Source organism: Nomascus leucogenys, chromosome 17 (assembly GCF_006542625.1).
Source record: "Nomascus leucogenys isolate Asia chromosome 17, Asia_NLE_v1, whole genome shotgun sequence".
NCBI classification, from domain to species: domain Eukaryota; kingdom Metazoa; phylum Chordata; class Mammalia; order Primates; family Hylobatidae; genus Nomascus; species Nomascus leucogenys.
In genome coordinates, this window is record NC_044397.1 from 21,511,192 (window position 1) to 21,527,947 (window position 16,756).

General features: G+C 40.7%; 2 non-coding genes across 2 annotated transcripts; one reads left to right on the plus strand and one right to left on the minus strand.

Annotated features, from left to right (window-relative positions):
* Positions 1-832: 832 nt before the first annotated feature.
* TRNAG-GCC lies at positions 833-903 on the plus strand. The gene has a single exon. It is a non-coding gene; the product is annotated as a tRNA-Gly (tRNA).
* A 306-nt stretch (positions 904-1,209) lies between these two features.
* On the minus strand, positions 1,210-1,281 carry TRNAA-CGC. The gene has a single exon. It is a non-coding gene; the product is annotated as a tRNA-Ala (tRNA).
* Between the last annotated feature and the right edge of the window lie 15,475 nt (positions 1,282-16,756).

A 16,756-nucleotide genomic window follows, 5' to 3' on the forward strand; every position in this document is an offset into this window, starting at 1 on the left:
TTACTGCTATGTGTTAGCTGTTATTTTCTCATAACTTTTCCCCAAATTCTTCTTGACCAAAGACTCTGGAAATTGTTAGGTATTTCCCTCCCAGAGATAAAAAGCCAATGTTGCCTATATCCACAGCCTTTTATCTCGTATTTAGAATAATTTCCATAAATTCATTTCCTTCACTTTATTTTTTTCCCCTCCTATATCTTTTGTTGTATCATTCACAATTTCACTTTCCTTGGAAACTAAGGGTGAAGGATCAGACTCATACTATTAGAGTTAAAAAGGCTCTTAAATGACGGAAGGGGCAGCTTAGAGAATTCAGGTCACTTGGCTTGAATCATCAATATTTCAAGTTCCCTATGCAAATCACATAGTTTCAATTTACCAATTTCCAAATTATAAATTTGGGTCAGTGTTCAAATTTCTGTTCCCTGTTTCTTTGCCTCTGTTCCCAATTTCTAGCAAATCTCCATTATGTATTTGTCTGAATAGGCAAAATAATAAAAGAAAAAAATGGCAGGGGGTTGGAGGGAGAGTTGTTATAAATTATCTAAGTGTCTGAAGATAGGCTAGGTGATTGTGTAATCCTGTGCATATATAACAAAATCTTCATTTGCCTCCTTCACCAGAGAGTTTCAGAAGAAAGAATCTCATAAAGTTCTAAAGAAGTTAGTATAATGAAAATTTTTGTAAATGTTAATGTTTTTCTAATATTTTATGATAATTATGTGATTAAAAATTTGATTGCTTTGAATACACAAATACACAATTGTTTACAGTAGAATTACCAGGGTGTAAATCTCTTCTAGTAAAGAATAGAAAACTCTGTGCGTTACAAGCATTGGTGGTTCAGTGGTAGAATTCTCGCCTGCCACGCGGGAGGCCCGGGTTCGATTCCCGGCCAATGCAAACTTTGACTTCCAGTTTTTTTCTGTGGGTATCACAGGAGCCTCAAAGTTCAATAACAGGGCCTTTAAACCCTGGACTCATGCAAACAAAGAAATATTAATGAGAGCTAATTCCCTAGTTCACTTTTACTTCGAGCAGTCAAAAAGGTAGTTTCCCTGAGCTTCGCTGATTTTTTTCAGCCCTCCTTTTATATTGTTTTTGGGCGGCCTAGATGTGAGCAAAATGTATGTAGAAGTAATGGGGTAAGTGTTCTAAGATATCAACAGGAAAGGAGGAAAAGGAAAAAAACGCAAACACGGGCTGTTTTGGAGATGCCGGGGATTGAACCCGGGACCTCACACATGCGAAGCGCGCGCTCTACCACTGAGCTACATCCCCCAGCCGAGAAGTTGTTTCTGGTATCCATACTCATTCAGTCTGTTACCTCTAGTCAAATTATTGTATTAAGATCTTTATTTTTAAGAATTTATATTGGTGAGTGCTTCTGAAATGTGTTTCTTCTTTTCCCATACTCACCCTAAGTTGTTTCCCCTGTGCATTCACACCTCGCGCAACGAGCTGGCCAACGAAACGCTCAGCTGGGACCAATGAGGCCTCACCCCAGAGCACTTCTGCTGGACGTCCGGATAGATCCGGTGCCCTGCGCGGCCAGAGCGGCGGGACTCCCCGGTGCCCAGTGCCTGCCGGAGCTGACGCCTCCCCAGGCTTATTGCGCAGGCGCCGCAGATCCAGGAGGCCGTGGTGTGTCCGGCCTCTGGCTTTGCTGCCGGGTAGAACCCCGGTCCAAACCTCGAGCCCGGGCCCAGCGCTCGGGCCGTGCCGCGAGCCTCGCGTCTGCTACCCATGGAGGCTGGTTCATGGAGCAGAAAGGTGGAGACCTTCTCTTCGCACACGAAAACATTATGGATTTACCTGAACACTCTTCACCCCCGAAAATAAATGCACATCTCAGGAAAACCACGTGTTCACGCCAAATCCCCATACCTTGCTTATGTAGGGGTTACAGCCAGATGACCCCTTGCAGATAAAAATGATTTGCAGCTTGCTCTTCATTTTCATGAGGCTCAAACTGAAAGAAAGAATATGATACCACCACCCTCCCTGTAGCTTAATTATATATAAACTATGATAATATCGGGGCAGGGGACTTGCTCCAGGTAGATTTTTTTTTTCTCCTTTTGATATTCACACCCTGGGCCAGTCTTAACGGATTGGTAAGTGGTGATCGTAGTGTAAGTCATTGAACATCTCCTTTAATGTCCTCTGAACCCTCTCTAACCACTAATGGTACCCAAGCTCCAAATTAAAAGACCTACCCTGAGTCCTGTTCCCTCTGAAATTGCCTCTCCAGTTGGCTGAGTGCTAGGTAAATCGATGTGCTGACTTGCAGTATAGTGAGATGAGGTGTGTTTGACTTTTTCAGGTACAGTTTAAGCTGATACCACCCCAGCCTGGTGAAAGCTGAGTGGTGGAAGCCTCAGACACTCCGATGGGAGCAGGGTAGAGATCTGGTGTCGAGGTAGCTGGGTCACCGTCACTTCCAGCTGACCTGTAAGGCTGGCCCCAACAGGTAGCACCGTGAAGGCCTAGAATTTCCACTTCCTTCAGTTGCAGAGCACTCTCGATAAATGACCACTTGGTCAGCAAGCCGAGAACTAGAGCAGAAAACAGAGATTTCAAAATGACTCTGAGCAAACCACAAGTTTCACAATCAACTTCTGAATTAAAAATAAATAAACCATTGTGTTTGCTTACAGTAATTTAAGCAAATAATGGCTCATAATTGAATTTCGGTTTAAACTAGAACAGGACACAGGCTGATCTAATTCAAATATAATACAGAATGTCCAAGAGGACAGTCATTGAAGAGCTCTGCTCTACCAAGCCTGAACATGTCCAAATCACCCTCTGCATTCCACCCTCAGGCACTAGAACATGAGCATCTTCAATTGATTCTGAATCAGGAAATGGGGACACAGCCATTTCTCCACCCAATGCAAATTTAAACTATACCATTCAGTTCACTATGAGGGAAATATGGCCTCTGGCGTCTTCAACTTTATCATCTTTTTGGGGGATCCTCTTCCTCATGTTATGGTTATTTCTCCATCACCTGAGGCCTTCCATTTTGGGGGCTTTTTTTTCTCAAGCAATTCGGAAATTTCAGAGCCCAGAGAAGATCCCTCTTAAATGTTCACTCCTCCCATTTCAAGAGTTCAGGCTATGTAGGTGCATCTGATAAAGCAAATGAGGCTGATCTCTAAAACCAACATAGGACGTAAAGTTGATTTAGAGCTCTAAAGCCAACAGGGGATGTGAAATTGCTTTACTGGCCTACCTTAATCAAAAAGGTTCTCACTTAGTGGGTTTTTTCAGCCACTATGGCTGATGGGAGAGGTGAAGCAGCGGGTGCATTTCTGGATTGGGGGCCTTTTCAAGAAAGCTTGTTGGATCCAGCTCTGCTCAAATATGTAAAGAGGATGACCAAATGATATGGTTTGGATCTGTGTCCTCACCCAAATCTCATGTCCAGTTGTAATCTCCAGTGTTGGAATGGGGCCTTGTGGGAGGTGATTAGGTCACAGGGTGCTTTCTCATGAATGGTTTAGTACCATCCTCTTGGTACTGTCTTCAGCGATAGTGAATGAGTTCTCGTGAGATCTGTTTAAAAGTGTGTGGCACCTTCCCCCACACTCTCTTGTTGCTGCTCTGACCATGTGAAGTGCCTGCTCCTGCTTTGCCTTTCACCATGAATGTTGGTTTCCTGAGGCCCATCCCCAGAAGCTGAGCAGATGCCAGCATCATGCTTCCTGTACAGCCTGCATAACCGTAAGCCAATCAAACCTCTTCTCTTTAAAAATTACCGTCTCTGGCCAGGCAAGGTGGCTCATGCCTGTAATCCCAGCATTTTAGGAGGCTGAGGAGGGTGGATCACCTGAGGTCAGGAGTTCAAGACCAGCCTGGCCAACATGGTGAAGCCCTATCTCTACTAAAAATACAAAAATTAGCGGTGTGTGTTGGTGCGTGCCCGTAATTCCAGCTACTCAGGAGGCTGAGGCAAGAAAATCACTTGAGCCCAGGAGGCAGAGGTTGCAATGAGCAGGGATGGTGCCACTGCACTCCAGCCTGGGCGACAGAGCAAGACTCCATCTCAAAAAAATAAAAATAAAAATAAAACAACAACAACAAAAAATACCGTCTGTCAGGTATTTCTTTATAGCAATGCAAGAATAGCCTAATACACCAAATGTCGAAAATTAGGAATATTTAAAATCCAGTTCTATCATCTATGCTCCCCACATCTCTCTTGGTTAGAGACAGTCCCCTATTCTCAGTCTGTGTCACACACATATAATTCACAAGGTGTGATGATTAATATTAGGTGTCAACTTGATTGGACTGAAGGATGCCTAGATAGCTGGTAAAGTATTGTTTCTGGGTGTCTCTGTGAGGGTGTTGCCAGAGGAGATTAACATTTGAGTCAGTGAACTGAGAGAGGGTGACCCACTCTCAATGTGGTTGGGCACCTTCCAGTTGGTGGAAGAAGGTGGGATAAGCTGGCTTGCTGAGTCTTCTGGCTTTCATCTTTCTCCCATGCTGGATTGGACTTCAGACTCCAGGTTCTTCGGCCTATGGACTCTTGGACTTACATCAGTGGTTTGCTGGTGGCTATCGGGTCTTCAGTCACAGACTGAAGGCTGCACTGTCAGCTTCCCTGCTTTTGAGGCTTTTAGACTTGGACTGAGCCACTGCTGGCTTCTTTCTTCCTCAGCTTGCACCCAGCCTATTGTGGGACTTTGCTTTGTGATTGGTGTGAGTCAATACTCCTTAATACACTTATATATATATATATATATATATATATATATATATATGATATATATACATAGGATATATATATATATGATATATACATAGGATATATATAGGACATATATACATAGGATATATATATAGAGGACATATATACATAGGATATATATAGAGGACATATATACATAGGATATATATAGAGGACATATATACATAGGATATATATATAGAGGACATATATACATAGGATATATATATAGAGGACATATATACATAGGATATATATATAGAGGACATATATACATAGGATATATATAGAGGACATATATACATAGGATATATATAGAGGACATATATACATAGGATATATATAGAGGACATATATACATAGGATATATATAGAGGACATATATATAGGATATATGTATAGGACATATATATAGGATACATATATAGGAGATATATAGGACATATATATAGGAGATATATAGGACATATATATAGGAGATATATATAGGAGATATATATAGGATATATATATAGGAGATATATATAGGATATATATATAGGAGATATATATAGGATATATATATAGGAGATATATAGGATATATATATATCGGATATATATCGGATATATATATCGGATATATATATCCTATATATATCTCCTATATATATCTCCTATATATATGTCCTATATATCTCCTATATATATGTCCTATATATGTCCTATATATGTCCTCTATATATATATGTCCCGATATATATATATCCGATATATATATAGAGGATATATATAGGATATATATATATATATCGAGTATATATATAGAGAGGATATATAGATCGAGTATATATATCGGATATATATATAGATCGAGTATACATATATAGGATATATATATAGATCGAGTATATATATAGGATATATATATATATAGATCGAGTATATATATAGGAGATATATAGATCGAGTATATATATATATAGGAGATATATAGATCGAGTATATATATATATAGGAGATATATAGATCGAGTATATATATATAGGAGATATATATATATCCTATTTGTTCTGTCCCTCTGGAAAACCCTGACCGATACACAAGGATTGACCTTAAACCCCCTTTTGAAGCAGGTGACATCTACCTCTGGCACTCTTTTCACATTTCTTGCTTCAGCTCCTGGCACTTTTTGTCCAGGAGGTGTTGAGCGTCCTTCCCTCAGAGCTGGGTACAAGCCAAAATGTTTTTTCCCAGTCCAGTGGTGGTTTTTACTCTGACTGTACATTAGACTCACTGAGGAAGGCTTTGAAAAATGCCGATACTTGCTTGAGCCTAAACCAAGACCAATTAGATCAGGATCTCTAGGGGTGAGTCCAGGCATCAGCATCTTTTTAAATATATATATATATGTATACATAATTGACAAATATTTAATGCATTCAGGTGTTCAAAATGATGATTTGATATCTGTGTTCACCGTGTAATGATTACCACAATCAAGTTAACACATCCATCACCACCTATGCTATACACTAAGTCCCAGAACTTGTTCATCTTATAACTGAAAGTTTGTACCCTTTGACCAACATTTCCCCATTTCCCCCACATCAATAGTTTTTAAACCCTCAGGTGATTCCAATGTGCAGCTAAGGCTGAGAGCCACTGCCTGAGAGCTGTTAGCATGTCCACATAAGAAACTTATTATTAAGCCAGTGCGTCTCAGCCTTGGCTGCACATTAGAGGTAGCTGGCAAGCTTTAAAAAAAATACTGATGCCTAGATCCCACTGCAAATATACTTACTTAATTGGTAGCTGTTTTGAAAGGCTACCCAGGTGATTCTAATATGCAGACAAGGTACAGAATCACTGCATTTGAGCACATACTTTCTCAAGTTCTTCATTGAATGCATGAGCACTCGAGGCTGCCATAATTCTGAAAGTGGAAGACTTCTGCCCAGAGCTCTTTGCACTCAGGAATTTGCAGTGCTAGAGGGTGAAAGAAGCTTACTCACTCCAACTTCTCCTCTCTCTTTTTTTTTTTTTTCACATAAAATGAAACTGGTGGAGGCAGGTGTTCAAGTGCTAAAAACAAGTATTTCTTAACCTCATGCATTCTGTCTCCCCCACCCCATAATCATATTACATGAATGAGTTCCTCAAGTAGTCTCTCCCTGATGATTTGCTGGCCATTAAAAAGGCTCAAGAAGAGGCCAGGCATGGTGGCTTATGCCTGTAATCCCAGCACTTTGAGAGGCCAAGGTGGGCTGATCACCTGAGGTCAGGAGTTCAAGACCAGCCTGGCCAATATAACAAACCCCGTCTCTACTGAAAAACAAAACAAAACAAAACAAAAAAAAACCCTGGTATGGTGCTGGGTGCTTGTAGTTTCAGCTACTTGGGAGGCTGAGGCAGAAGAATCACTTGAACCCAGGAAGCAGAGGTTGCAGTGAGCCAAAATCGTACCACTGCACTCCAGCCTGGGTGACAGAGTGAGACTCCATCTCAAAAATAAAAAAATAAAAAAAAAAAAAGGCGGGGGGGCGCTCAAGAAGAAAGAAGGAGATGGGTGGGGAGGAGAGTCATCTACACCTGGTCTCAGGGAATTCCAGTACTTGTGGCTTGCTGAATGAAAAAGGACTGGATTGCTTTACTCATTACCTATAGGAACAAGTAGCTTTTTGAAATACATTATTTTGCTCCTCAGGGCCATAACTTAATAATTCTTCATAATCACAGCTAATAATCATTAATACCAACCCGAGGGCCAAAAAGCTACTGGTTACATTTAATTCAGAGAAAGTTAATAAACATTACTCTTTTCAGAAAGTACCCCAATGTGAAAAATTATAGTGATCATAATTTGCTTTTAGAAGTATTTATTGAGTAGTAAGTTAGAGTCTACTTGGAAATATGCAAATTCCATAATTTAGATGCTGTTTACAAATAGATGGAAACAGAAGGAGGTACATATTTGCTATAGCTTGAGTATGTCCCCCAAAAGTTCGTATGTTGGGAACTTAGTTGCCATTGTGACAGGATTAAGAGGCAAAGCCCCATCTCTACGAAAAATACAAAAATTACACAGGAGTGATGGCATGCACCTGTAGTCCCAGATACTTGGGAGGCTGAGGTAGGAGGATTCACTAAACCTGGGAGTTCAAGGCTGCAGTGAGCCAAGATCGCACCACTGCACTTCAACCTGAGTGAAGAATGAGACCTTGTCTCAAAAAAAAAAAAAAAAAAAGTGTTTTAAAACTGGAAAGAGAAAAAAAAATAGCTACCTTTATGAGGCAGGAAAGATTTTTCAAGATTTAGGTGATCTGCTCAACTATAGGAGTTTCTGGAGTCTAATGGTACTACCCTATTCACAAAAGCCAAGAATAGGATATGTATTTTCTTATGGTGATCGCTGACTGAGGTCTCGTTTTATCAACTAGCTATACTCCGCTGAGATTAGCTATTGTATTTTATTCTGTGAATTCCTCACAGCACTAAGTATTCACTGGGTTCTCAATAATCATGCTGGCTCACAATTTCATGTGGGAGATTGGTTAAAAGGGTGTTTAAGGGTAAATGGGCAAAAGGAATTCTACTGTGGTAATGATGATATTCTAAAACTGGATTATGGTGATGTTTGTACAATTCAATAAACTTACTATCACTTAATTGTACAGTTAAAATGGGTACATTACCCCGTCTCTACTAAAAATACAAAAATTAGCGTGGTGGAGCACGCCTGTAATTCCAGCTACTCAAGAGGCTGAGGCCGGAGAATCGCCTGAACCCGGGAGGCGGAGCTTGCAGTGAGCCGAGATTGCACCACTGCACTCCAGCCTGGGCGACAGAGCGAGACTCCGTCTCAAAAAAAAAAAAAAAAAAAACAACAAAAAAAAAGCGGGCGGTCGGGGGGACATTTTATAATATGTAAATTATAACAAGTAAAAGAGGGGGGATATGGAAAGGAACGTGTTAACAATGGGATGGGATTCATGTGACTGAGAGGTTACTTGTCCAGAGTGTGTAACTCAGGGGTCTCTGACCCTCCCCAGGCCGCAGGAACCCGGCTGCGTAACAGGAGGTGAGCGGCGGGCAAGCCAGCGTTACTGCCTGAGCCCCGCCCCCTGTCAGATCAGCGGTAGCAACAGATTCTCTAATAGGTTTTCTAATAGGTATCTTATTGTCAACCGCCCACGCTAAGGATCTAGGATCTAGGTTGCCGGCTCCTTATGAGAATCTAATGCCTGATAATCTGAGGTGGAACAGTTTCATCCAGAAACCATACCAGTCCCTGCCCCTGCCCGCGTCCCCACCCCCTTCGCGCCCCCACCACCTTCCCGCCCCGGCCCGTGGAAACATTGTCTTCCACGAAACCAATCCCTGGGGCTGAAAGGTTTGGGACCACTGGTGTAACTGATGTGAAAAAGAAAAAGGATCAAAGACAATGGTTTCTTCTGAATGTATAGCGAAAGGAGAAAGCTGTTATAGAGGTGGGGGAACAACTACTAAGTAAAAGCCCGTAACTGTTAACAGGGAGTGCTATGTGTAGGGTGATGAACCAAGCAGAGGCGAACACAAAGATAAACTGCAGTACAACATGACGAACTCTATAGTGTGGAGCTTTGCATAGAGTATTAAAGGAAGAAACAAACACTCGAAAACATTGTGACTTGCCCAAGTTCACACAAGTAGAGACGTTCAAAGCAGAAATCAAACCAAGGTTATCTCACCCTTAAATTTGTACCCCAGGGCTGTATCATTAGCATTAAGTCTGAAGAAATGCTAAGGCTGTGTTAAAGACTGCTACTTGTCTCCAATATCTGTTCTACCTTTTATTGTAGTAACACATTTGCTCCAAAGAATTAAAAAAAGAAAAAGACATTTTTTGTTTGTTTTTGTTTTGAGACGGAGTCCCGCTTTGTCATCCAGGCTGGAGTACAGTGGTGTGATCTCCGCTCATTGCAACCTCTACCTTCCCGGCTCAAGTGATCTTCCCACCTCAGCCACCCGAGTAGCTGGAACTGCAAGCATGGGCCACCAAGCCTGGCTAATTTTTTTTTTTGAGACACGATCTCGCACTGTCACCCAGGCTGAAGTGCAGTGGCCCTATCTCGGCTCACTGAAACCTCTGCCTCCCAGGTTCCAGTGATTCTCCTGCCTCAGCCTCCCAAATAGCTGGGATTACAAGCATGCGCCACCACGCTCAGCTAATTTTTGTATTTTTTCGGTAGAGACGGGGTTTCACCATGTTGTCCAGGCCAGTCTCCAACTACTGACCTCAAGTGATCCGCCTGCCTCAGCCTCCCTAAGTGCTGGGATTACAGGCATGAGCCACCATGCCGGCCACATTTTTGTATTCTTTGTAGAGACGGGGTGTTGCCATGTTGCCCAGGCTGGTCTCGAACTTCTGGGCTCAAGTGATCCACCCATCTTTGCCTCCCAACGTGCTGAGATTACAACTCAGGCGTGAACCATTGAGCCTAGCCCACATCTCCTTCCTTAGGGACACATCCCGGAAGTTGTGAGCCTTATTTCCCCTCAGATCCCATTAGCCAGAACTTAGTCTAGTGATTCAATCTAGCTGCAAAGTGAGGGATGAAACTCAAAAAGGAAGGCCACATCTGGGCAGGTGGTGGCAACTTGGGTGGTAGACAGCTGTGGAGCCACCATGCCAGCACTGAGCTGTCTGCATCTGGACTTCTATGAGAGAGAAATAAACTTTCTTCATGTTTAAGTCACTTGATTTGGGATCTCAATTTCCCACAACAGAACCTAAATTCTAATTATTAAAAAGAATAATTTTCTCTGGGACAAAAATAAGCATATAGACATATGTTGCCCTTGCAACCCAAACAGACATACTTTGATGAGAAGCAGTGTCGTCAGAGTTATCACACTAGTTGAGGGCTCTCTCGCTTTGAGTAACACTCACCTTTAAAGGCTGAGAAAGAAGAGTGAACAGGTACAGCCAAATTGAGAAAAAAGAAAAAGCAGAACAGTTTCAGGAATCCCAACGGGAAATGTCTGGCACCTAAGTCAGGTTAGATACCCAAGATTTAAAATTCCTATTAGACTGAGTGACATGGAACTCATCAGTTACCTTTAATAAGTTATTTTGCTACAAAATTGAATGTTAATTCTTCTAATGTATGCTGTGCAATTCAGTCATTCTCTTTGGCAAGATTTCTTGTCTTTGCTTATCTTGTCTATTTCATGCTCTTTACCATTTCAAACCTACCTTAAGCTATTTTTTTAAAGGAAATTTATTTGGAAATTTATGAGATCCAAGAAATCAAGAAATAACAAGAGACACACATACTTTTAAACCAAAGAAAATTTGCAAATCAGAAAAGTTCCCTTTCTTCTTTTCTGGTCCTGAAAAATAAGACATTTATTCATTTACTCAGTGAACATCTATTGAAAACCTACTGTGTGCTAGGCATTATGCTTGGGACTGGGGATAAAAAAGTTACAAAGTTAGAGCTGTCCCTACCCTCACTACACTTAGGGTCAAGCGGGGAGGCAACCAAATATAAAGAAAGTATCAATGGTGTGACAAAGCCTAGCATGGTAGCTCATGCCTGTAGTCCCAACATTTTGGGAGGCTGAACAGGAAGATTGCCTGAGGCCAGGAGTTAGAGACCAGCCCGGCCAACATAGTGAGATCCCATCTCTAAAAAAAAAAAAGTGTTGATAAAGGATATGGTAGAAGGAGTTAAGAGTTCCATGTGAGCACACAGAAAGAATACTTAATCCAGACCTAGGGGATCAGAGAAGGTTTCTGAGGAGAGTTGAAGTATGAGCAGCAGTTAGCCTATTGAGGATGAACAGAGATAAGAGGGATGAAGAGGAGAATTCTAAATAGAAGCAACAGAATATGCAATGACCCAGAATACAAAAAGATCATAATGGTTTTAAAAAGCAAAAATAAATTGTGTGTGTGCATGTGCTATGTTGTGGACTATGAAAAGGAAGAGATGAAGCTGGAAGGTAGACAAGGTTCAGTTTATGCAGATCCTTGTAAATACCATAAGAGCTCACAGAACTGTGAGAAACATGCTGAGTTCTATGGAGGAAAACAACATGAAATTTTATTTTTAGCAAAATCATTCTGGCTGTAGTATGTAAAATATATAAGGGGCGCCCTTGTAAGGGTCTATGTTGTAGAACATCTAAGGGGGGGCCCCAACAAGAAGCAAGGAGACCACTGGAAGCTTCCTCCTGGCATCCCATAAAGTTATGATGGATATGGGTAAGAGATGATGATGTCCAATATGGTGTCCACTAGCAACAAATATCTATTAAAATATGACTAATTCAAATTGAAGATGTAAAATATCTCACTAATATTTTTTAGACATGTTAAAATGACTATATATGTTTAAAATATATTTTATGTTATATAAAATTATATGCATGTTAAAATATATACATATAGTTTATATATATTTATATATACATGTATATATAAATATATATACACGTTAAAATATACATATATTTTATGACATGTTAAAATGACTATAGTCATTTTATAGTCTTGGCTATAAATGTCTTGGCTCACTGCAACCTCTGTCTCCTGGGTTCAAGAGATTCTCCTGCCTCAGCCTCCCGAGTAATTGGGATTACAGGCGTGCACCACCATATCCATCTCATTTTTCTATTTTTAGTAGAGACAGGGTTTCACCATGTTGGCCAGGCTAGTCTCAAACTCCTGACCTCAGGTGATCTGCCCACCTCAGCCTCTTGCAGTGCTGGGATTACAGGCATGTGCCACCGTGCCTGGTCTAAAATGACAATTTTTTTTTTTTTTTTTTTGAGACGGAGTCTCACTGTCGCCCAGGCTGGAGTGCAGTGGCGCGATTTGGGCTCACAGCAGGCTCCGCCCCCCAGGGTTCACGCCATTGTCCTGCCTCAGCCTCCGGAGTAGGGTAAAATATACATAACATAAAATTTATCATCTGAAACATTTTTAAGTGTGCAGTTCAGTGATATTAAGTACATTCATAATGTTGTGCAACCATCGCCACCATCCATCTCCAGAACTCAGAACTTTTTTCATCTTGTAAAACTGAAAATCTATACCCATTAAACAATAATTCCCAATTTTCCCCTTCCTTCAGCCCCTGAAACTACCATTCTACTTTCTGTGTCTATGCATTTGATTACTCTAGGTACCTCGTATAAGTGGAATCAACAGTATTTGTCTTTTCATGACTAGCTTATTTCGTTTAGCATAATGCCCTCAAATTTCATCCATATTGTAGCATGTAAAATGACAATATGTTTGACATATTGGATTAAATAAAATATATTGTTAAAATTAATCTTAGGGTTTCTTTTTACTTTTTGTGGCTCCTAAAACATTAAAAGATTTTACATAAATGTATTTCTAGTATTTTCCATTAAAAAAGAAAACAATTTACATATGTGATTCACTATATATATATAATTTTTATTTTTTTGAGACAGAGTCTTGCTCCATCATCCAGGCTGGAGTGCAGTGACGTAATCTCAGCTCACTGGAACCTCTGCCGTCTGGGTTCGAGTGATTCTCCTGCTTCAGCCTCCTGAGTAGCTAGGATTACAGGCACACGCCACCATGCCCAGATAATTTTTGTATTTTTAGTACAGATGGAGTTTCACCAAGTTGGCTAGGCTGGTCTCGAACTCCTGACCTCAAGTGATCCACCCACCTCGGCCTCCCAAAGTGCTAGGATTACAGGCATGAGCCACTGTGCCTGGCCCTCACATTATATTTTTATTGGACAGCACAGATTTACAGCCTTTGCATTAGAAAACAGAGAAAAATGCATGAATAAAGAGATACTGAGGCGATGGATTTGATAGAACTTGTTTATCAGTTGCATATAAAGGATAAAAAAGAGGGAAGAATAAATAATGATTCCTAAGCTGCTAACTTGAGCAACTAAATAAAAGGATAATAGATTCTGGAAAGCTTGAGGAAAGAAAGGTTTTTTTTTGTTTGTTTGTTTGTTTGTTTTTTTGAGACGGAGTCTCGCTCTGTCACCCAGGCTGGAGTGCAGTGGTGCAGTCTCGGCTCACTGCAAGCTCCGCCTCCCGGGTTCACGCCATTCTCCTGCCTCAGCCTCTCCGAGTAGCTGGGACTACAGGCGCCCGCCACCACGCCCGGCTAATTTTTTTGTATTTTTAGTAGAGACGGTGTTTCACCGTGGTCTCGATCTCCTGACCTCGTGATCCGCCCACCTCGGCCTCCCAAAGTGCTGGGATTACAAGCGTGAGCCACCGCGCCCGGCCAAGAAAGGTTTTTTTATTGTTTTCTTTTTATTTTAAGACAGAAGAGGATTCAGTATGTTTAAAAGAAAATATGATGGAATCAGAGAGAGGAAGACAATAAAGATATGTGAAAAGCACTTTGTCTCCCTTAAGCAGAAGGGAGACACACCTATCTCAATGTAGAAAAAGAAAAGCAGGAGCAGCTGGGTTCTGGTATACAGTTAATTTTATAGATTTATACATAGTAAATTGAAACTTTCCCCCCCAAAAAAGGCTTCTGGCTGGGCACAGTGGCTCACACCTTTAATCCCAACACTTTGGGAGGCCGAGGCGGGTGGATCACCTGATGTCAGGAGTTTGAGACTAGCCTGGCCAACATTGTGAAACCCCGTCCCTACTAAAAATACAAAAGTTACTCAAGTGTGGTTGTGCATGTCCGTAGTCCCAGCTACTTGGGAGGCTGAGGCAGGAGAATTGCTTAAACCCAGGAGGTGGAGGTTGCTGGGAGCTGAGATTGTGCCACTGCATTCCAGCCTGGGCGACAGAGCGAGACTCTATTTCAAAAAAAAAAAAAAAAAATGCTTACTGGCCTTAAGGTCAGCTTATTGTGTTGAAAGACCTCAAGAAAGTGGAAAAACTCTAAAGACTGAAAGGGTTTCTAGGCAGCATTGAGACTCCATGAGGCTCGAGGGAGGACTGTGGAGAACCACCAGCCCTGGAGGTAGGCACAGAGGAAGGAGATCACAAGGTTGCCTGGGCAGAGATTCTTTCAGGTGTTTGTGGAAAAAGGACAATGGTGCCAGGAGGTTTGGGAATTGACAAGAGTATTAATTAAGAGAAGAACATAGAATCTAAGAGTTTCTTGAAAGAAGTATAGAGAAAAATGGGTTGGCCAGATGCTTGGAGAATTCCTTGAAGTCATATTAGAGAGCTGTGGCCAGTGGGATATTTAGAATAAATATTTCAAAGATGGGGAAGCTCAGGGTGATGACGTGGTCCAGAGTGGATACCTAAAGTGGAATGGAGGTGAAGGTTAATAAAGATGAGATCAAGGAATTGAGAGGCCTGCGATATTGAGAAGGACATTTAATTCACCTCACGAGAATGGAGAGATCTGAGCGGAGCAGGCAGTGAGCCAGATGCCTATATCTTCAAGAAATTGGGGAAGAGTTTGGTGACAGGAGGAAAGTAGATTTACAGCACAGTAGTTATCCAGTAAATGTTAGTTGTATTTAACAGTTCACATACACAAAGAGATACAATATGTCTCTCTCTGTCTCTCAATATATACACACACACACTCACATATGCTCTTCCCTACTGATATACAAGAATCCAGTTTTTTACACAAGCATGTCACAGAGAATTTGGGGTAAATGTGTCAAATTGTGCCTTTTCTTTTTGTGTTGCAGATAGAAAAAAAAAGATGTGCAATTTGTTAGCACCATTAACAATAGAACTTTACAAATGTGCTCAAACAATAGCTTCTAAAGGTTAGGGGCAGACCATGCTGGTACATGCTGAAAAAGCATTTTTAAAGGCAGATTTTTATAGCGAAGAGTGCTGAACTATGTGTCAGAAGAACTGGTTTCCAAACCAATTGTTCAATTATCACTTGGGTATTTTGAGGCAAAACAGTTAACCTTGGTGAATCCATCTTCCCATCTGTAGAAGATGGGTGGTTTTTATAGCTCTTACAACTCTACAAGGTCTTTGTGAAGATTCAGTAAGAAAATGTTCACAAAATTTATTTGCAGTCTGTTAAGTGCTCATATTAATTATTATCTGAGAAGACTCCTGACGTGGCGCTAGTGAAAATTTTTTTATCATGGTTCCTATTATCCTGGTAATATTCACATTCATAATGGAAAAAAATGGGAATTAGAGCAAATTATGATTTCTGAAGGATTTTTTTTAAATTGATTATTCTACACTTTTGTGGAGTTTGTTTAGTTGCTTTAGGGGACATACCAAAATAAATCATCTTTTTTTTTATTTCCTTAAAAGTGTGGATAATCTCATTAGGATCACCAGAGATGTTTGTTTAAAATATAGTTGCCTGTACCCAGTGACTAGAGATTCTGTCCTTTGACCTGAGACTCAAGAACCTGTATTTTAAACAAGCATCCTAGTTGACTACACACACTAAAAATTTTTATAACAACGTTGTTGAGATAGAATTCACATACTATGCAATTCACCCATTTAAAGTATAAAATTCAGTGGTTTTTAGTATACCCACAAAGTTCTGCAACCATCACCATAACATTTGAAATCTACTGGTTTAGTAAAAGTTTTATGGAGGCTGAGGTTGCTTTCTGATCATCACCGCATAAAGAATTTCCTACCTCAACCCCAAGTACAAATGTAGATAGAAGACAAAATGTTGCAAGCCATGCAGCTCATCTGTTTCCTAAGCACTGGTGGCCTTTTTCTAAACAAATTTTCTTCATTTTACAAAAGGGTTAGGAAGTACTGTAGAGAGAATATAAGGGCCACATGGCCAGAAGAGTGTGAGATTTTCTTCCTCCCTGAAAATCTGGCAAGACTTACCCTTCTTTTGCCAGCCAATGGATCAGAAAGAGTTTGTAAAAGTAAAGAATCATGATTAGGCTAATGTTCCTTTGCTCCTCCTAAGGCCTATTTTTTAATCTAAAGGTCTTTTTCTCTTCTTAAGAATTCAGGATCAATGCAATTTCATAATAGCTTTGGACAGAGCATGTCTTTTGACAGCTTATCGACATTTTAGTTTGTCAGCTTCCGGAAATCCATTGTT